Source organism: Melopsittacus undulatus, chromosome 12 (genome assembly GCF_012275295.1).
Source record: "Melopsittacus undulatus isolate bMelUnd1 chromosome 12, bMelUnd1.mat.Z, whole genome shotgun sequence".
NCBI lineage: Eukaryota > Metazoa > Chordata > Aves > Psittaciformes > Psittaculidae > Melopsittacus > Melopsittacus undulatus.
In genome coordinates this window covers 3,347,051-3,368,088 of record NC_047538.1, presented here as the reverse complement: position 1 = coordinate 3,368,088, position 21,038 = coordinate 3,347,051, and the positions used below count along the sequence as shown (strand labels likewise).

At 51.7% G+C, this 21,038-nt stretch overlaps 1 protein-coding gene across 1 annotated transcript in view; it reads left to right on the top strand.

Moving 5' to 3' along the window:
* The first annotated feature begins 5,975 nt into the window (after nucleotides 1-5,975).
* The window catches only part of EIF4G3 (eukaryotic translation initiation factor 4 gamma 3), a 149,666-nt gene continuing 134,603 nt past the window's right edge, over nucleotides 5,976-21,038 (top strand). The window contains exon 1 of the mRNA XM_031045709.2: nucleotides 5,976-6,014. The gene's annotated coding sequence lies outside the window, so the exon portion shown is untranslated. The remainder of the gene's footprint in view (nucleotides 6,015-21,038) is intronic.

Sequence of the window (21,038 nt, the reverse complement as noted above, 5' to 3'; positions counted from 1 at the left end):
CGCTGCCTGCGCTGCCGGCTCCGGGGCTGCAGGACTCAGCCGCCCTGGGCTTCAGCCTGGATCTGCCCCCGGGTGTCCAAAATGAGGTGAAATTCCTGCATTCCTAGGGAAAGAGGAGCGGTGTGGGTGCAAGGTGAAGAGCGATGAAGAAGGGAGAGGGGCTGGGGTGGAAGGTGTAGGGAAAGAAGCAGGGAGAGCAGCACAGCCCATGGATCCCATGTAGGATGCTGTTAGAGGTGGTTTAACCATCCAAAAGGGAAATATTTTGGCTTGTATTTGTAATGAGAGAGCAGGCTGGTGGTGGCTTGGCCACCCCAGAAGGGACAACCCCAACGTAGGGAGCCTCAGCTGGTGTCGTGGTAGGGGGATGCTGTGGTTGAAGCTGCTTGTGGTGGGCTTGGAGTGATGGTGTTTGCCTCGGTGGGTGTTTTGGCTCTCGGGAGGCAGAGGTGGAGGCAGAGCAGGCAGGAGGTGACTCATTCCCTCCCGTGCCAGCTCCTGCCGTGGGCTTGCCCGATCCTGGGTGGTATTTGCTTTACTCCGTGCTCAGCTGTGCCCCGAGGGCAGAGACGTTTGCCGAGGGCTGAGCCTGGGCAGGAGGAGGAAGGAGGAATGCTCGGAGCAGGGCTGGCAACAGGGGTTTGATGTTGTTTTCGGTTTTTGCCTGGAAGGTGTTGGAAGGGGATCAGTGGGGGAAAGGTGGGAGAAGGCCAAAGAGGGAGGTGCTGCCGTGGAGCTTGCTAGAACCATCAAAATGAGCTGGAAATGGAGCTTGTTCATAGGTTTGGTGGGGCCAAGGCTGCACCCACCCATGTGAACTGCTCTTCTCATGGAATCACAGGCTGGTTTGGGCTGGAAGGGACCTAAACATTACCCAGTTCCAATCCTATGCCACAGGCAGGGACCCCTTCCACTGGAGCAGCTGCTCCAAGCCCCTGTGTCCAACCTGGCCTTGAACACTGCCAGGGATGGGGCAGCCACAGCTTCTCTGGGCACCCTGTGCCAGCACCTCAGCACCCTCACAGGGAACAGCTTCTGCCTAAGAGCTCATCTCAATCTCCCCTCGGGCAGGTTCAAGCCATTTCCCTTGTTCTGTTCCTACAGGCCCTTGCCCCAAGCCCCTCTCCAGGTTTCTTGTCGGCCTCTTTAGGTATCAGAAGACTTATAAGGTCTCCTTCCCAGTTTCCTCCTCCATGCAGGATCTAATCCCCAACACATCACAACAGGACTGCGGTTACCTATTGGGATCATCAGATTCTAAGGCCTAAAGTTTCCCTGAGCAAACCAGACCTCCCTGAAGGAAGGAAGCCAACAAATGGGAGGTGAGGAGCAGGTCTGAGTCCCACCTCACAGCCTGGGCCCTGCTCATTGCCGTGGTTTTCACCTGGAGTCGAGCAGCCTTGAGGCTGTGTGTCCTACTTGATCTCAGGACCACAGCTTTGTGCTTTATGCTCTCCTCTTTATCACAAGCCCCGCAGGAAAAGAGCCATTTCTCAGTGACACCCCAATCCTTTATTTCCCCAAGTTCACCAACAGCTCTGGTGTTCCTACTACACTCTTTGCCACATGGTTGGTGAGTGTCTGTGCTGTACCCAAGTACCTGAGAGACTGGTGGGACTGGAAAGAGGGCTGGTGATGCTGTGGAACAAGAGTTCAGTGCTGTGAACTCAAGCTGCCCACGGTGACACATCAGCTCCCAGGTGCTAATAAAGATAGCAGGAAAAATGGGAGGAAAATTGAAGTGAAGAGGAGCCAGAGGCAGCAGGAAGGGTGTGAATCCAGCTGGTACTTGCTTGGGCTCACCAAAACTGCAGGTTCTGTTGGCCAAATCATCCCACATGGGGTAGGACAGAACAGAGACGTGTCTGCTTTTCCTCTTAGGAAAAAGATAAGATGGTAAAAAGATGGCTGGGGGAGGATGCAGATTCTGGAGGAGCAGAGCCAGGAGCCTGGCTCCATCGCATGGCTCACGCTTCAGGAGCTTCTGCAGATACCATGCTGAAAATGCTGGTTTTTCCTTTCTAAATTGGCAAAAATAAGAGATTTCTCTAAAGATCCTGGGCTGGGAGGCTTGGCACAGCTGTGTTTACAGCAGCTATTGCTGAGCGGAGGGAGCCATGGATGTCAGTTTGCTTTGGGGTGTACCAGATGTGCCATGCCTGGGAGCTGGTCCATGGAATGGTGCTGGACAATGACACCCCCAGACCACACAAGTTATTATGGCAAAGTCTTTATGAGCTGTGGAGGGGGATCCATCATCCCAGCAGGGTGCAGCCAGTTGGGATGTGCTACAGGGCAGCAGCTCTCCAGGGTGGCTGGAGATCTGTCAGTCCTTGGGCAATCCCCCTACCACGATGAAAGTTCCTCCTTTATTCTCCCATTTTTGGGAAGTGGGAGAGCACTTAGAGGTCCTTTCCATTTCTCTCTTCAGTTCTGGTGGGGAACCAGGCTGCAGAAGGGAACTGGCTTGGGAAAAAATACCTGGAGCCCTCTTTAAATAATTGTTCCTGGCTGCAGATGGAACTAGTGCCCACTCAGGACTCCTTTACAGGCCAACAAGGCTTTTTACCCTTAAAAAACCAACTTACTGCTTTCTATTTCACCCCATTTTCCACACACCATTTGATGTATATGTGAGCTCACCTCATCCCAGGCATTACCCTTGCCCAAGGGCAGAGCAAAGAGCACAGAAAGGGAAACAAAATAGAATCATAGAACCACAGAATGGTTTGGGTTGGAAGGGACCTTAAAGCTCCTCCAGCTCCAACCCCTGCCACGGGCAGGGACCCCTTCCACTGGAGCAGCTGCTCCAAGCCCCTGTGTCCAACCTGGCCTTGAACACTGCCAGGGATGGGGCAGCCACAGCTTCTCTGGGCACCCTGTGCCAGCGCCTCAGCACCCTCACAGGGAACAGCTTCTGCCTAAGAGCTCAGCTCAGTCTCCCCTCAGGCAGGTTCAAGCCATTCCCCTTGGCCTGTCCCTACAGGCCCTTGTCCCAAGCCCCTCTCCAGCTTTCCTGCAGCCCCTTTAGGCACTGGAGCTGCTCTCAGGTCTCCCTGGAACCTTCTCCAGGCTGAGCAAGCACACCAGTCATCTTCCTTCTGCCACCGGCTCCCCTAATAGCTTCTGGCACTACACAGTGTGCTTGTTTGGTGCTGCTGTACCCTGTAGATAGCACCTTAGTAAGTAAGAAGCTATTCATGTCACAGAGCTGCTTTTCCTGGAGGCTGGTGCTTTTCTCCTGAGATCACACCTTGGGGGGTGGTGAGCTTTGGGGTACGCTGCAGTCCTCATGTGTGTGCATGGGTGGGTGCCGTGTCCTCCACCTGACCCCCACAAACCACACTGGAATAATTCAAAATGAAAAATGGATTCAAGACCCTAATCTGGGTCCTGGGCTGAGTTTTCTCCAGTGAGTAACAGAGTCCAAACTCTCCTCTTTCTGATCCCAGCCTGGTTTGGGTTGGAAGGGACCTAAACATCACCCAGTTCCAACCATATGCCACAGGCAGGGACCCCTTCCACTGGAGCAGCTGCTCCAAGCCCCTGTGTCCAACCTGGCCTTGAACACTGCCAGGGATGGGGCAGCCACAGCTTCTCTGGGCACCCTGTGCCAGCACCTCAGCACCCTCACAGGGAAGAGCTTGTGCCTTATCTCCAACCTGAACTTCCCCTGTTTCAGTCTGAACCCATCATCCCTTGTCCTATCCCTACAGTCCCTGATGAAGAGCCCCTCTCCAGCACCCCTGTAGCCCCCTTGACACTGGAAGCTGCTCTGAGGTCTCCATGCAGCTTCTATTCTCCAGGCTCTATAGCCCCAGTTTTCTCAGCCTTTGTGTTTTAAAACACAACATTACTTTTCTGTTTGCATATGGAGCTGTTGGGGAGATGTGAGTAGAGGCAACACATCGGGTAGGGGTCCTGCACAATAAAGAAAACCCATCTTTTTTCCACCAGCTCTCACTTGCAGCACCAGTTCCTTGCCAAGCGCCTGAACGCACCACCAAGGGAACTGTTTACTGTAATAAAGGAAGCTTTTCCCTCCTGAGGAGTTTATTTGCCATCCCTTTAAAGTTATTACCTCCTAACCCTGCAGCTGCCCAGCACACGCAGGAGCCGGGATGCAATCAAGCTGCGGAGCCGCTCCGCTGGTGCGGCCCTGGCCGGGGACCGCCGGTGCCGATACCTGCCCGCGCTGGGACGTGCGGCGCGGCAGGAACAACGGGAGGTGCCAGGCGGCTGGAATGAGCCCTGCGGTGCCAGCGGCGGGGCAGGACATGTCGGGACAATGCGGCTGCTGCTCGAGTCTGCTCTGAGGTCCCTTTCATCTCCCCGATGGTACAAACCGGCTTCGCCTCGGCCGAACTCAGCCTGGCGGTGGTTGTGAGCGGTGTGAAGGGCTGGAGACGGTGGCGGTGGGTGCCTGTCACCACATGGCAGGCCCTGAGGGGCCACGTCCATTGCCAAGGGCCCTTGTGAGGGGCTGCGGTGCTGCCCCTGCCAGCCGGTCCGGGAGCCTGGCATGTGGCTGTGGGCCGCGGGGCTGGCAATGGGGCCGGGGATGATGTTTTGGGGCAGTTTAGGGTATCCCGGTAGGCCCAGCGGTGGGTGCTGACGGCTCCGGGCCGCCTCGCTTAGAGGCCACCCCCTCAGAGCCGAGCGTTGCCGAAGTCTCTCCGGGCCGAGCCGAAAGCTCCCGAAGCTGCGGCCTCGCCGCTGCCGAGAGGCTCCGAAGAGTCCCGAGCGGCTCCCGGCTGGGCGGCGATGCCTCCTCCGAGCCGGCCCGAGCTTTCCCGAGATCCCTCACGCCCCCGCCTCCGGAAAGAGCCGATGTTTGCCGAGCGCGGGGGTCACGGGAGGTGCCGGGCCGAGAGGGGAGGGAGGGAGGGGAGAACGCGTGCGCCCGCGAAGGTCTCCGGAAGAAGCCGAGGTTTCCCGAACGCCGCTCGCCAGCGAGCGGTTCCGGAAACAGCCGAAGGTTGCCGAGCGCCGGTGGGCCGAGCGGCTCCGGAGCGGCCCGAAGGCGCCCGAGCGTCCGTCCTGCCGGACTGCTGGAGGCGGCCGCAGCGCCATGTTTGATGCTCCGCTACTTCAGTGAGGAAAATCCGCCGGCATCGCCCGAGAGCCGCCACCGCGAAGGGCTCCGCTGCCCCCGGGGAGGGGGACCGAGACCCCCCGCCGCCGGCGGCTCATGAGCAGCGCGGCCTGAGCCGCCTCCCCCCCTCCCCTCCCCGCCGGCCCCTCTCCCGTCCCCTCCCCGCGCCGAGCCCTCCGGGAGGCGCGTTGTCACGGAGACCGGCGCCGGTGCCGGCCCGCCGCGCTGCCCCGGCCGCCGCACCGGCCCCCGGCCCGCTCCCCGGCTCCCCCCCGGCCCCGGCCCCGCTCCCCGCCGGGGGGTGGTGGCTCCGCTTGGCGATGAGTTTACCGCAGAAGGCGGCTTTGAAACCCGGCGCGGCGGCGGCGGGGACCGGCCCCGGGAGCGGGGCGGCGGCGGCAGCGGCGGCGGCGGCGGGGCCGCCTCCCCCCCCGGCTCCCCCTCACCCGGCGGCGGCCCCGGCGCCTCACCCCAACATCAGGGCCTTGCCGCCCCAGCCGCCCCAGCAGTATCCTTTGCCCCGGGGGAGGGGGAGAGGGAGGCGGGGGGCGACAGCCCCGTCCCCACAGCGAGCGGGGCCCGGGGGTGGGGGGCTCGGGGCCTCGGGCCCCCCCCCCTTAGCCCCGGTGTGTGTGTGTGTGGGGAGGGGGCGTCCCGCGAGGGGTGGCGGTTGGGGCCCCCCGCTCCTTTTTGTGTGTGTGTGTTTGTGTGTGTTTGTGTCCCCCCCATTGCAGAGGGGGGGCTGCACCTGCTGGGGTGCTGTGGGAAACGGGGTGTCTCTTCACACCCCCCCTTTGCTCATGGGCTGCTTTGGGGGCTCACCCCTTTCCAACCCCCCCTCCCCCCCCCTTCTGAGCAGCGGTGACCCCCAAGGGTAAAGTTGTGCACCCCTCCTCAGTCCTACCTGCGGTGCTCTCAGGTAAGTGCTTTGGCTCTGTTGTTTTCCAGGCGGGTTTTCCCAGCCGGGGGCCGGTTTTCCTGGGATTCCTTTCTTCTATGGCCATTTGGGTTTTGTCCTCCTGGGCCGGTGCGGATGAGGAGCGGGCAGGACGTTGTGCTTGAGAGCGGCTTCCTCTGTGTGCTGGGGAAGGGGAAGGGTCCCGGTGCAAGAACCCCCCCGCAGAACGGGCCCTGCTACAAAGAGAGGCCGGCGGCGGCTGCGAGTGTTTCTTAAAGGTCTTTGCTTCTCTGCTGCCACTAGGCCCCAAGTCAGGAGGGAAATACTGCAGGGATCAGCAGGAAAGTGGGGTGAGGTTTTGTTCCCGTCCCGCAGCATCCCCTGGCAAACTGGCTCTGCTCTTCCTGCCCCCAAACTGGAGTTTTTAATGGTGGTGGTGGGGGGGGGTAAGGAGCATGAAGTGCAAACCACACTTAGGGGAAATCTGCTCTTATCCGGGGCCGGCAGCACCAAAGAGGGTGCCTTGGTGTTGGTCGGTGGCAGCAGCTTGGGCTTTGAGAGGGTGTTTTAGCTGCTGAGGGCTTTTGTAGCCGTGTGAGGATGCCTGTGCTCTTCAAGAGCAGTGTTGCCCGTGTGCAAGCGTCTTCTTGCTCTCACTTTCATTTTTGAGGTGGGAAAAACCAAGCCCTTCTCTAATCAGTTTAGGTCCATTGTTTTCTCGAGCTTCCGGCAAGAATCGGTCTTGCCATGACAACAAATGCGTTGCTTAAATCATGAGACTGTTGACGTTAGGGATTTGTTTGGGTCAAGTGAAAAGCCTCTCCGAGATTTTGGAGTGCCACGGAGGGACGTGCTCTCCGCTGGGTCCCCTTCTGGAATCCCAGCCTGTGCTTTAGGGGGGGAAGAACTGAGTGGGAAGGTGCTGTCATTGCAGAGTCACCGGGTGGTGGTGAGTAAAACTGTTGCTGGGGGGAAATTTGCTCACTTTTGAGTGATGTGCCAAGTGTGACAGTGGGAATGCCGGTCAGTGAGCCTGTGCTCAGCTGACCTGCCCTGCAAGGTGCTGGTTTGCCTGGAAAGGATCATTTTTAACAGGGAATGTGACACTTGGGTGCCTTGACAGTTGCAGTGTGCCCAGCTCTAGGATCAGCAGTGTGCTGGGCTTTCCAAAGCACTTGGTTTGAAGGAATCAGTAAAAACATTGTGGAGGGACTTGAGTCCTTCCCTGCCGTGGTTGGGGGTGAGCTTGGTGGTGGTTTGTGAGAGTGGCTGTGCTGTTGTAGCTCAGACAGGCGGACCCTGTGGCTTTTGGTGGGTGTTGTTCACAAGTCGCCTTGCACATGTGAGGGGTGAAGCTGGGGTTTACATGTGAGTGCAGGCTGAAAGTAAAAGAGCTCAATAGGAGCAGGTGAGTCCCCGAAGGACTGGAGGTGTTCTGGCAGCATGTCCTATCATGGGGACCCAGCTGGACACTGGGAGCAAGAGGTAGAGGGGAACGGAGGTGTAGTTGGCATTATAGAGGTGAGGAGGTTAGAATAATAAAGTCTGATATTTATTTGTAGCCATGCCTGTTTGAGAACACACCGTTTGACCCACAGTAAATTTACAACCCCCCTGCTCTGTGCTTGTGCCGTGGACAAACCCTTCCATGTGTTCTTGGTGCCTTTTAGGTGTTGGGATGCCCGGGTGCGTTTGAGCCTCCACTGCAACTCCTGTTGGCTTCCAGGTAGTAAACAAAAGCTGCTACCTCGCCGGAGCAAGTGTGGGGAGCAGAGTTCAGCTCTGATTTACTGGAGTGCAGAGGGTCATCCGAGTTCAGCCTTATTTTTAGCTCTCTTGGGTTTCTTTCTTTTTTTTCCCTTTCTGTTTTGATCCGACTGTTGAGGCAGCAGCGTTCTCCTCCAGCAGACACAGGCCGGTCGCAGGTTGCTTCTGGTGACTCGGGGTGAGCAGAGCACTGCAAGGTCTCCTCTTCACGGCAGCACAAGGGTTTATTTGTTGATGTGAAGGATTACTGGACGTTAATAGGTAGGTTGGGGCTCGGAGCTGGGCTTCCATGCGGTGAACTTTGTGTCTTTGGAAACACGTGTGGGTTTAGGACTTCATACGTTGTGGAATGAAACGGTATCTGTGTAACAAAGCAAAGAACTGGGTGAGAGGGAGCTGTGCAGGAAAAGAGCATGTGCATTTGTGGAAAGGCACTAGTGAGGGAAAAGAAAAATACAAGGGGAAGAAGGGATTTAAAAAATACATTTCTTGAAGGGAAGTGAAGCTGGAGAGTGATGGACATGAAGAACAGAAATGTTCTGATGGGAGTTTCATTGTTTTATGTGCTGAATAGGAAATTAACGGGAGCTTTGAGGAAATTCCTTAACTCAGTGGCTTCAAGAAGGTAAATTCCCCTTGTAGAAGTAAGTTGGGATAGTTCTGCAGCTGTGGGAGTGGTGAGTGTTCAGTTGCACCTGGTTTCAGGCAGGAGCTGTGCTCAGGAGTTGTCAGGACCCTTGTCTGGGGGGATGAGAAGGGTATAACTGAAACGACACACAGAGGGGTATCACCAACAATAAATCCCACCTGCCCACCTCTGCTTTGGCTTTTGGGCACCTCTGAGGAAGAAATTCCAGATGGAGTTGATTGTTCTGTAGTGATACTTGCTCCATAAACGTGTGAAGGAAGGTGTTCCTTTACTCTCCCTCACACTCTCACTTTGAAGGAATTGTGTGTGTTGCATTAAGCTTCTCTTTACAAAGTCCCCACATTGGGAATGAATTCTCTGGACTGGTACAATCAGGTCACTGGTTTACTCACAGCCCTGGCCCGAATGTGTGCAAACACTGGGCTGTGAAGGACAAACTGGTGGATGTGGGTAAGCTCCATGTCTCCTGGCCCCGCAGGGTTAATTTAATGCTTGACCTGTGAGCCAAGTTGGAGCCATCATGGGCTCTGGGCTGGTGTCAGTAGGTTTTTGTTTCCTTTTCCAAACTTCCTTGTGTTTGGAGGGAGTTCAGCTTCCTGGCTGTTGATGGGCTCTGTGCGGGGACCAGTAAACTTGACCTTAATCTATCACTGTGGCTGTTTCAGCGTGGGATTGGGTATCCCTGGACGTGTGTGTTTTTCAGGTTACTGCAGTGAGGTGATTGTGGCAGTTTCAGGGTGGGTTTTAACAGAAAGTCCTTGAAAATCCTTCTTCCTCCAATTGAATTCCATTTGTGAGAAGCAGAGAGGAAGGGTCAGTGTTTGGAGGGGGGTTCTGTGTGAGGTATGTTGCTGCTGTGCATGGAAACGTGGGGTTTGCTGATGTTGCCTCAGTACTTGAGTGTTGGCTTTAATTCTTCTGGGTTTGGTTTAGGTAACTGTGCTGTAATCCCTTTCTGAAAGCAGTGTGCTGCTTCCTGCTCTGGTGAGTGGCATCTTCCGGATGCAGGCAGCTTCCCAAAGCCTGGGATAACTGCAGGAGATATAGGATCACTTTTGGGAATGCAAGAGACTGTGTGTGTGAGGTTGGGATGAGTTTCTGGCTGCACTGACCTGGTGTACTGGTGCAGGCCAGGTTGTGCTGTTGGAGCAGGTGTGTGTTGATGAACTTCTGGTTAAATCAAGACTGTTATGGAGGATTTGGGTGCGTGGGGTTTTCTGTCTTCATGCAGCAAAGAGTTGAGCTGGAGGGAAAAGTGCCCAAGGATTTCTCCAAGGAGAGCATCTTTAGCGTGCACTGAAGGATCAGGGTCTCTGGTTGTTGTGGTACCCCTAGTACCATCTTCCCTCTCTGCTTACTTCCATTACAAGTGCCTTTCTGGAGTGTGTGATGCAGCATCTCTGTGCTGCCTGGAGTTTAGCTGGTGATGGGTTTGAAGATGAAGACCCAGGGGTCAGGAAGCTGCTTGGGCATCAAAGTCAGCTTGAAGAGCATGCTCGTGGCTTTAGTGTGAAGCGCTGGGCCCCCCTGTGCCTCAGGTGGATCCACTCTGGCTTCTGGGCAGCTTTGACATTGCTAAAACGAGAGCACGGCTGGAAGTCCTCTTCCAGGTGCCAGCGGCAGCTGCTCGCCAGGAGGGGTGTTTGGAGCCTTCTGGTCAAGAAGGAAAAGGAGTGGTGAGAGGTGGGCAGGAAGAGAGGAGCGGGGCTGAGATCAGAGGTGTGCTTGCTCCCTGCTTTTTGAGTTCAGGAGTGAGCTTTCTGAAAGCACGGCTGGATGAAGGGGAGGAAGAGCAGCCTGAGAAGTGTTTCCATTTGGGAGTGTCTGAAGCTGTGGAGATCATACAACCTGGGAGGGAATGCAGCAGGAGGGAAGCTTTGGAAACACGGAGGCTTTCCCTGTGGCAGCAGCTCTTCTGCAGGGGAGGAACAGGAACGGGTTTGTGAGCGTATTGCCAAAAAATTAAGTGCTTTTAGACCTTTCTGCCATCTCCCCTGTTGATGTTCCCCAGCCTTGGCACATCTTAGCATTCTCTCCAGCAGAAATAGCTTTAACTTATTGAATGACAAAAGCTAATCATGTTATAGTGCAGATATGTCACTTTACCAGCTTTCGGAGACTTGGAGAGGAGGATTCTTCCAGCAATGTGATTTCACACAGCTGATTTTCCCCTCATCTGAGGACATGATTGTGTGGGTTCTCTGGCAGAAGCCTGCAGGAGAAGGTTACTTCAGCCATTTCAATATATACTTATTTAATGTGCAGTGCTGATTTTGGAACCCAGTCTGTGTTTTTAGCTATGGCAAGAAGTCGGTGAGAGAGTAATAGGAGACTTGGAACAGGTAACTTCCCTCTCAGATGTTGGGATGTAGCAGGATTTGCAGCTCTGTGTGTGGGTTTGTCCATCACCTTAGGGCTGAAAGGCTTTTCCATGTTCTTAGCAAACACTGGGATGTGTCGAGCTGGTACCTTTCCTCTCTTTTTGTTTCACAGTAAGTTAGTGAAGCGCTCTCTTCTCTTCAGCGGTCATAAGTAACCTGTGTTTTCTTTCTCTCCCTAAGCCAGCAGTTTCAGGGCTGGTTAAGTGTCAAGTTTAGTTGTGTGTAAATCCGCTGCTCTGGTTAGAGTTGCTGGAATTTTTACTCTAGGGAATTCCAGATGGGCCGTAGCACTGTTGTACAGGCTTCCATCAGGAGGAAACTTCATCTGTACCGTGACTGTGTCTGCTGGCAAAGGCTCTTCTGGGATGAGTGGGGTATAGCAAAGCGGTGTTTGTTATGGGGCATGGAGATGTGGGTGCAGGGGCTGTGCACCCTGGGGTCTGGAGGAACTGGGGGAACTCACTTCTCTTTCTTTGTTGTAAGGGAATGGTTGCTGTGACTTCTCATAGCGCTGTGTTTTACACTGGGTGGCAATCTGAAGAGCTTCTCCTGTGTACAGCTTCCCTTTCCAAACTCCACTTGGTTTTGCCTCCCAAATAGGAGATGATGATGTGGAACAGCTGGAAGAAGAAAATAGAATGTGTTCTTAAAAAAAGAAAGGATCAAAGGGAGAGAAATTTTCTAGTGAAATTTTCTGGTACATGTTATTCTTATGTTTTATTATATACGTTTGGAAGGTGTCCCAGAACACACGCTCCCTTCTCGTAGTAGGTGATTGCACACTGTTGCTGATGGGACTTGAGTCAAATTGCTGCTGGGCACGTAACTGGGTTAATGGGACAGCATTTTTCCTTCTTTCCTGAAAGGAAAACAATGCACTGTATATTCAGATTGTACCTAAGAATTGTTTGTACCTTTATTTGCTGTGCAGTCATATGAGGGGGAGAGGAAAGGCCAAGTTTCCCCACACCAAGATTGTATCAGGTTTAAAGCAATTCTGCTACCGCAAATAATACGTTTCTGTTGTGTGTCCTTTATCTGGTTGAGAGTGAAACTATTTCTAGAGCCTGAAATATACCTGGAAAAAAGGAAGAATGGCTTCTATAAAGTGCATCTTGAAAGGAGGCATATCCAGTCCTCGACCGATACCTGTAGCCTTCTCCAAAGCCGTCGGTGAAGGGTTGAAATGGGTCAGGACTTGTTGAGATGTGTGGAGCAGCTGCTCTTTCCAAGTGGTTGAGCTCAGCAGGAATGAGACTCTTGTGCTCTGCATGGGAATAACTCTGTCAAAGTCACAAACACAGACCCCATCCCTGCTCCCACCCTGTCACCAGGGGAATGGCCTGCCCATGGTATGGCCTCAGGGTGGTGAGCAAAGAAATCTTGCTGCCAGGCTTTGAGTTTGCTCTTGATGCCAGGAAGAGTTCATGCAGTTAAAGATCTTAAATAACCCAGATTGAGGCTTAGAAACCTTCTGGGAGGTGGAATCTAATAAACATTGCACCAGTTCTCTCTTTCGGGTTGGGATGATGATTGTATGTTTGTGTTTCGGTTTGATGTGAGGGTGACTGTGGAGTTAACTGAATTACTAAGAGTAGTCAGATTTAAATGTTGGCCCTGCTGGTGGCATTTGGAAATCCATTTGAACTAAAGCTATGGCTGCACTAATGGTGGTCTGAAAAAGAGATTTCCCTCTTTTATGCCTTATTAAGAAGTCATAGAAGTCACTGGGCCTTGAAACCAGCATTTTTCTGTGCTTATTTTGCTCAGAAATGACAGACATTTTCAGTCTTTTCAGACTAAGCCAGAGACTCTTCCTACAGGTATCAAAGGGAAAGATTTTTTTAGTGATACTACTTGCAGCTTTGGTTTTTGAGTCAGCCACTGTCTTTGAAAGGCTCCCAGCATCCTGAGGAAAGGCCTTGTCTGTAGGAAATGTGCATTTCCACTCTGCAGTGAGGTTTGTCCTTCTGTCCTTGGGCTGCCAGGAGATTTTCTGCACATCTGTCAAGTCTGATGTGAAATTCAGAATGGAATCTGCTCTGAAGTCTTGAATTGGTGTTTGTGGTGATGAAGATGCTGTAGGTTTGACACCAAGCGCTTTATTTTGCAGCATGCAGCTGATGAATTGGCCAGACTCAATATCTGTGTTACATCTGAAAAGGAAGCTGGCAGGGTGCTATAGCTGAGGGTATGTAACCTGTACTGCTCACTGGGGGCAAGTCAAGAAATCAAAACACATTGAAGGCATCTTTGCTGTGACTTGTAATGTGAAGTTCATGGTGCATCTTGCACTCCGGAGCGCGCTGGGAAGGGGGTTTCAGCAGTTGTGATTCATGCCCAACTTCAGCATGGAAATGCTCTTATGGATGTACTTGAGCTGGTGAGACATCTTTGAGCTCAGCTTGGGGTAGAATGCAAGTTTGTGTGGCCCTTTCTCTCCACTGCTTACACACATACAAGTGCTGGTTACTGGACAGGCTCTCTTTGAATAGTTCACTTTTATGGGCTCTGTGTTTTGTATTGGAGGTTTGTGAAATAATTCAGCTGTCAACCTGTCTGACTTGGGTTTTATGTTTTCCTTCAGCATTATTGAGTTTTACAATGTATTTCAAAGGGCTTTTATGGCTGTCTCTTCGAAAGAAAACAGATCTAATTTTTGTGGATATGCAAATATAGCAAAGTGTGATTTTTGATGAGCTGAAGCTGTTCAGCTTAATTGTATTGATCACATTCCAAACCACTTTATAAATTGAAACAGAAAAGTTCATCTGCACTATAAACTGTGTTTAAATAACTGGTGCTGAGCTTGTGCACCACATTTAACTTGGAATATTCCTATTTCCCCCCCAAAGACTTAGGTTCTATTGCAGTGTCTGTGCAGAAGTACCTGGTGTTGCCGGCATGCACCCAACCAATTGTTGCTGCACTTGGCACGGTCCCCTCGCTGCTCGCTGAAGCCAAAGCTCACTTTATCCACTCAGGCTGACATTAAGATCATTAAATAAATGAATGAATTGTCCTGTCACCAAATTCCCATCCTGGCAGCTGAAGAACATGTGAGTTTTATAGCCTGGACCTGTTTCCAGAATGTCTTGTGGAATGGCCTGGATGTCGGTAGTGGGGACAGTCAGCAGAGAGCTTTCTAGTGAGATGTGAGTACCTTGCTTAGAGTTATGGTGTGGAGTGCTTCAAAAGCCTGAATTACCAGACAGCTGATCATGCAGGAGGAGCATTAATTAACCTGTGCAGGGTGTGTAGGAAGAACCTGGAGCACAGCAATAAAACAAGAGAGCAGGAGAGCACCGAGGAGGATGGAGAGCTGCTTCTCCATTGGCAGCGCAGGTCGGTCTTGCTGTTTGAAAGGAGTTTGTCAGGGGAAGAACACAGCCAATCTGGGATGTGTTGAAAGCAGGGATAACTCTTGGTCTCCATCAGGGAGTCTGCGGTCTTGCTGGTTGAGCCCAAAGGTCACTCAGGGCTTGGAAGCTCTTGGAGAAGTCTGCTGAACTTCCACCTCCAGGAGGAGAAGGTTGAAAATACTTCCTCAAAGGAGGAGAGTTCACTCATCAGGCTTGGATTGATTTTCCTTGTGGTCTAGCTCAGTCCTTGGGTTTATTATGTTGCTGATAAGGTGGTGGTTTTGCTTAGGAATGAAGGATATAAAAGATCTCTGGCATCAGTGCTTGCTGCCGGTGGATCAAAAATGTCTCTGAATTGCAAAGGAAAAAGAGGAAGTGTGTTGGGACCAGCCTGTTTGGTAGCCTGGAGAGCTCTGTATCTGCAGGCTGCTTGTGCTGCAGCTCCTGGTAGTGTCAGGGATGCTCTGCTATAGGGATGTAAAATACGTGACTTGGTCCATTCCTGTTCTGAAGTGTAGCAAAATGTCAGCATTTGAGACCATATTCAGTGCTCTCAAACTGGAGCAAATCCTTTTCTTGGTCTTCTGTTTGCCTCTTCCCCCCATACCTTAGTGTTTGTCTTCATGATAGTTTGGTAAAAGACTGTAAAATAGCACTTGTAAAACAGGCAACAACCTGGCCTTGAACACTGCCAGGGATGGGGCAGCCACAGCTTCTCTGGGCACCCTGTGCCAGTGCCTCAGCACCCTCACAGGGAAGAGCTTCTGCCTAAGAGCTCATCTCAGTCTCCCCTCGGGTAGGTTCAAGCCATTCCCCTTGGCCTGTCCCTACAGGCCCTTGTCCCAAGCCCCTCTCCAGCTTTCCTGCAGCCCCTTTAGGCACTGGAGCTGCTCTCAGGTCTCCCCTTCAGGAGCCTTCTCTTGTCCAGGCTGCCCCAGCCCAGCTCTCTCAGCCTGGCTCCAGAGCAGAGCTGCTCCAGCCCTCGCAGCATCTCCATGGCCTCCTCTGGCCTCACTCCAACAGCTCCAGGTCCCTCTTGTGCTGCTGCCCCAGAGCTGGATCAGGGCTGCAGGGGGGGTCTCCCCAGAGCCCAGCAGAGGGGCAGGATCCCCTCCCTGAGCTGCTGCTCACGCTCTGGGGGTGCAGCCCAGCACACGGGGGGGTTCTGGGCTCCAGCGCTCACTGAAGCCGGGTCATGGGGAGCTTCTCCTCAACCCATGAAGGGCATCTCCATCTTCCTGCCTCACACCTACGGGCTGGTTCAGCTCTGTAGCGTTGCTTCAGAGGCCTCTTTGCACTGTAAGGAGAGAGATGAGTGCTTGGAAGTCTTCCTTGTTGGCCACATGCAGCAGATTCAGCTTTCCCTCTGTGTTCTACCTCTGTGCTTGTGGCCTGAATTCAACAGGCAGGACTAACAGAATTCAACCCAGGGCTTTTCTTAAGTGAGGAATACTGAGACTCATTTAGTGCTCATCTTCAGACTCTACTGGGATAAATACATTGTTGTTATTACTCTTTTTCTTGAAGCACCCTATAGAGGTGTGTGTGTAAGGATGCAATTGAGAGTCCTTAGGAGGAAAAACAATGTGTGGAGGATTGGACCAAGGAGACTCCGAGCTCCTGTCCAGCCTGTATCCTTCAATGAAGCATGGTTTTGTGCAGCAGTGTAAGGTGCATTGCATTGTCTTCCCAAGCTGCCTGCTTCCTCAGGCTTTCACTTTGTATGACAGGATTTTAGCTTGGATAAAGGCGTATGAGCTCTGCATGTGGCAAGAGCATACTTAGGATTTCATTTCATTTTGATAAACTGCTGAAATAAAGGTTATGGAGGGGGGAGAATCAGGAGGCATTACAAAAGTGGGAGCCAAGATGAGCATTAACACTCTTGAGAAGCAAACTGCTGGAATTTATTGCTCAGCAGAGGGCAGGACCATGGGTCTGGGTGACAACGCTGCTGTCACTGTGATGCTTCCTGATGGATTGACCATGAAGTCACAGCATGAAGTACTAAAGACACGGTAGGAAATGTGGCAGAGTGGATGAGATGGTTAAGTACTGGGCTGTTTGATATTCCTGCTTGTTATACACAGAGAGAAAGCCTGCCTTGGACATACACGGTTGCTGCTGGAGGGTCCTAATCCTCCTGTAGAGGAGAGGTGTGCGTGGGTTCTAGCTCTGTAGTAACTTATTTGTGGGGTTAAGGTACAGAGGATGGGGTAAGTTAATGGCATGCACAGGAAGATGAAAAGAATAAGCTGCCTTTTAGGACATCACAGACATTTAGCCTCTTGGGTGAACATCATCACCACTGAGCCTGCAGTACATGTGTCTATCAGGAGCTTTGTTTTCCAGATACAGGTAATTGCTGGTGCTAAAGGGAAGCTGGAGACATAAAGTCTGACTTTCTGGATGCAGTCTGAGGGAAGGTGGACTGTAACCCCTGCAGGGAGTTTGTTCCAGGCTGTAGCTGAATAAAGGCTGAATAGAAGCTTGGTTATGTATCTCTGCAATGAGGCAGGTTCCTCCTGGTTTGCCCTCTTCCGTGTGTTGTTTTAGTTGTGTCATCTGTCCCTCTCTGCCTTGTCTGTTTGGACTTCAATGTTCTTAACTGGTTTTGGGTTTGCAGGATATACTCAGTGTGGAAATAACTCTGTGTGTGTTAAGGAACTGCTCTGAAGGAATAAAACCCCAAAGCCACAAAGCAAACAATCCCAATCTTCTCTTGGTGGCGAGGCTTTGGAAATGGAGATTGCTGCGCTGTCAGGGTCAGTGCCCAGCTCCACACCTCACACCTAGACCCCAAAGCCTATTTATCGGGTTACCTGGAATCAAACAGGGGTGAAGCAGGTCAGTGCCACTCAGTGAACATGTGAGCAGCCAGTATAAGGCCAGAAACTGCTGTTTCAGCTGCTGATCAGGGGAAGAAGTGTGTAAATTTGGGCCTATTTGTTGTCTTTGAAGTGGGATTCAGTTTGTGAGTTTTGAGTGTTATGGTGTGAATTGTTTTAAGCTCAGTGTTTGAAATACAGAGGATTTTATGATAACCCCACCAGCAGCTGTGTTGCAGAATGTGAAGGGTAGAAGTGTTCATGGCTGTAGCTCTGCTTTCTTGACTTTATTAAAAATGCCTTATTAAATACTTTAATAATAAAGTCATTACTAATTTATTATTACTTTACAATACTTTAATTACATTTTACAATACTTTAATTAAATACTTTAATAATACTTTATTAAAACTCGTATTTTTTCTGCCAGACTAGGTGTGTACAGGCATCTGATGCGGCCAGAGGCCTGGAGGACAGCTGAGGAGCCATACCTATTACTTCTGGAACATACCAGAAGCCAAAGTAACTCCAGAAAGGCTGGTGCGTGTCACTGATCTATAGCTAGGATCAAAACCTAGTTCTCCTGTGGCATCTCCTCCCAGTTGCTCCTTGTGATCCCTGTGGAGCTGGCCTTCTTGCAGCCTTGCTTTGTGTGTTCTCAGAGCATTTACCAAGCCATTTAGCTTAGTCCTGATCTTGGGTAGCTGCTATTCAGTGAACAGTACTGCTGTCATTTATTTGCCCCCTTCCAAAGTGATGGTGGAGAACAGCAACTGACATACGTTTGGCTCAAGCCATTGCCTTGTGTCAGATTTGCCTGTATCACCCCGGCTCTTCCTCAGCCACTGCTTGGAACTGTTGTGGGTGTGATGGTTCTTCTTGAGTGCTTATATCCTATAAAGTTTCCTGCTTCCCCCCCTTTTCCATCTTCCTTTCCTGAACAATGCAGTTCATTCACTCTGAAGCCACCTCCATGTTCACTGGGAGTGATGCTTCCAGTCTGGCTTTTGAGGCCAGGTTGGATGGGGCTTGGAGCAACCTGCTCTAGTGGAAGGTGTCCCTGTCCGTGATGAAAAGGGTTGGGACTGGGTGAGCTTTAAGGTGCCTTCAACCCAAACCACTCTGTTATTCTATGGTTATTCTATATTATTCTATTCTATTATATCCTCTGGTCTGGGATGAGCAGCTTCCCTCTTCCTTGGCAATGGTTGCAGTGAGTTCGCTCGGTGGCCTTGCTTGATAAAGTGACCCAGGAATTTTTCCCTTCTCCTAACCCTTCGTTCACTTCCACCTTTGAATGTTCTGAACAAGGCTCTCGGGGTGGGTTTTGAGCTGATACACAGGGGGTGTGGTTGGCTCTGAGCACCCTGGTTATCAGCTGGGGCAGAAACTGCAGCAAGCAGCAGCTGGAGCTGCTTTTTGGCAGCGTCTTTGCATTCATCCTCTCTGGAGGGGGGTTTGCAGCCTGCAGTCACCTCCAGTGCATGTGCTGGGGGTTAGGAGTCAGCATTCCATTGCCCTGCTGGCTGTTCCTTAACGAAGTATGTGTTCCAACACTTACCAGCTGCTTGATAGCCAGAGGCTGATCTAGAAGAGCTTCTGTCGAGTAAAGTAGTGTTAAGATATCTCTCTCTTTAAGGTAATGGATGTTTTTTCCCTCCTGTTGTAGTTAAATGCAGAAATAAATGCAGTTAAAAGTATCCAAAGGACTTTTTTCTTGCTGCACCAGGCTGAGAAAAGCCTTGGTTAAGATGCTTTCTTCCATCTGAGCTTGGTTTGCTTTTAGTCGCTAAAGGGCATTTTGAGGCCGTGTTTTACCTTCGGTTTACATGATGTTCATATGAAAGAGACCAAAAAAATCCGGTGATTTGCCAAATATTTTTTGGAGAGAACAAGCTTTGTGGATAATGATTTTCATGTTTTACCTGCTCCTCAATGCGTTCCCTGAAAAGAGCCTGTGAGAGATGAGCCTTCAAGTAGTCACTTGTGGCAGGTTGATTAAGAAATATACTTGACGTTAGGTTTAATCAAGATTTGAATAATGGAGTTAGAATTGACTGTCACTCCTCTGATCCGGTTATTTTTAGATCGGGATCACTATGTGCCACTCCCCAGGTCGTCTATACCATTGCTCTGAAGGCAGCCTGCTCCAAGTGCTGCTTGACAGAGTGGGTCTTCTCCAGTTCTGTACTTGCTGCTTCATTGCTTAACGCATCTCTTCTGAAACGTGCCAAAACTTGGCATTCCACAGCAAAGGAATTCCAGGTTTGCTACGCAAAATACAGCTCAAATAGAATGGGATCACAGAGTGGTTTGGGTTGAAGGGACCTTAAAGCTCCTCCAGCTCCAACCCCTGCCACAGGCAGGGACCCCTTCCACTGGAGCAGCTGCTCCAAGCCCCTGTGTCCAACCTGGCCTTGAACACTGCCAGGGATGGGGCAGCCACAGCATCTCTGGGTAACCTACAGATATAGATAAGCAGACACATTGTGGTGCTGTGGATGGTGAGACTTCAGCTCCTTCTGTATTCAGAAGCGTTTGATGAAGCATTAATATTTCATCACCTTTTAGTTCTTGGAGGAAAAAGGCAGAAGTAGGAAATGCCTTCAGGATGGGGGTAAGACGGACTTAAGCAGGCATTTCGCTATTGCAGCGTCAGAAAGTCTGTGCTAGTGGTGGGGTGCTGCAATCCAGAACTGTGCTGCTGTCCTCACAGCATGGGGATTGTGCTGGCCAGATGCTCACTGGAGCTCCCTGAGCATCAGCATTCCACTGGGGCACTGCCCCTGCGCCATCTCTATCCTGGTGTGAGGTCCTGAGCCTTTTACACACAGCGGCTCCAGCCGGGTGCCTCAATGGGAATGGTGTTTGTGAGGACGGAGCCCTCAGCTCTCACCGGAAGCCATCGTCTGCCTCTCCCCAGGGATGTGTGTTGTGGCTCCTGTTTGGTTTCCTCTTGCCTAAAGGTGAGAACTATACAGTTTCTTTTGGTAGGTTCCCACTGTCAGCTTGGGAGAGCAGTAAATTTTGTCTGGATTAAAGCCTAAGGAGTAATTATGGACCAGAAGGCATTTGTGGAACCTCCTGGTCACTGCTCTTCAGGAGAAGCTTGACTGCAGAGGGGTCCAGTGGAGGAAAGCGGGGTTTGTTTGCATGGGAGGTGAGTGAACTGGATTATCTGAAAGGAGCTTCTGCCTTCATTGGCCTGCCCTGGCTGCAGAGATTTGCTGAATTCCACTTAAGAATGGGGAAATTGCAACAAAACATTCTTGCCAGCGATGGAAAGAGATTGCCCCAAAGTAAAAACGAGCCATAGATGTGCCTGGCAAGCGCTCCACGATGTCAGCTTGGATGTGCCTGGTAATAGCATCAACTTCCCCTTGGAAACCTTTGGTGGCAGCATGGGCAGAAGGAGGTTGAAGCTCGTGTGAAGTTCATCTCGTGGTGCCTTCAAGCTGTTTAACCGCAGGGTGAAGATGGGACTTCCTTGTGTGTTATTCTCAGGCAGGGCTTGTCTTTGCTGCATCAGGATGGCCGCTCACAGGTTTTGGTTTTGGTTTCTGGGCTCTTGTGCAGTATAACCACAGTGTGGGAGCGGGTGCTGTGTGAAACTACCCTTGAGAGGGAACCCACAAGAGAGGTTACCGCATGTGAGGTTAAGAAGTAGGTAGGATCTGAGAGCAGGCCATCTCTTCCCTGTCCTTGGGAACAGCAGGGTTCCTGGGGTCATTTTGCATGATCCAGGGGCCAGGATGATGCTTGAAGATCATCCGAGTCTCGGAACTGACTCAGGCAGTCAGCCTGAGAGTGAAACCAGTGAACTGATGACAGTCTCCATACTGAACACGTGCCTTGTCCCCTCTGCAGCTCACAGCGCAGTAAAAACACAGGACATGAACCCAGGAAACCTTCACCCACTGTGTTTTGAAGAAGCTAATTCGGTTGATGCATCTTCCAGTGGTGTTGCTTGTCCCTTAAAGCCTTTTACATGCTTGGGTATCGAGGCTGTGGTGTTTGCACTGGAAGCAGCAGAGAGGCCAGCAGTGAGACTCAGATCC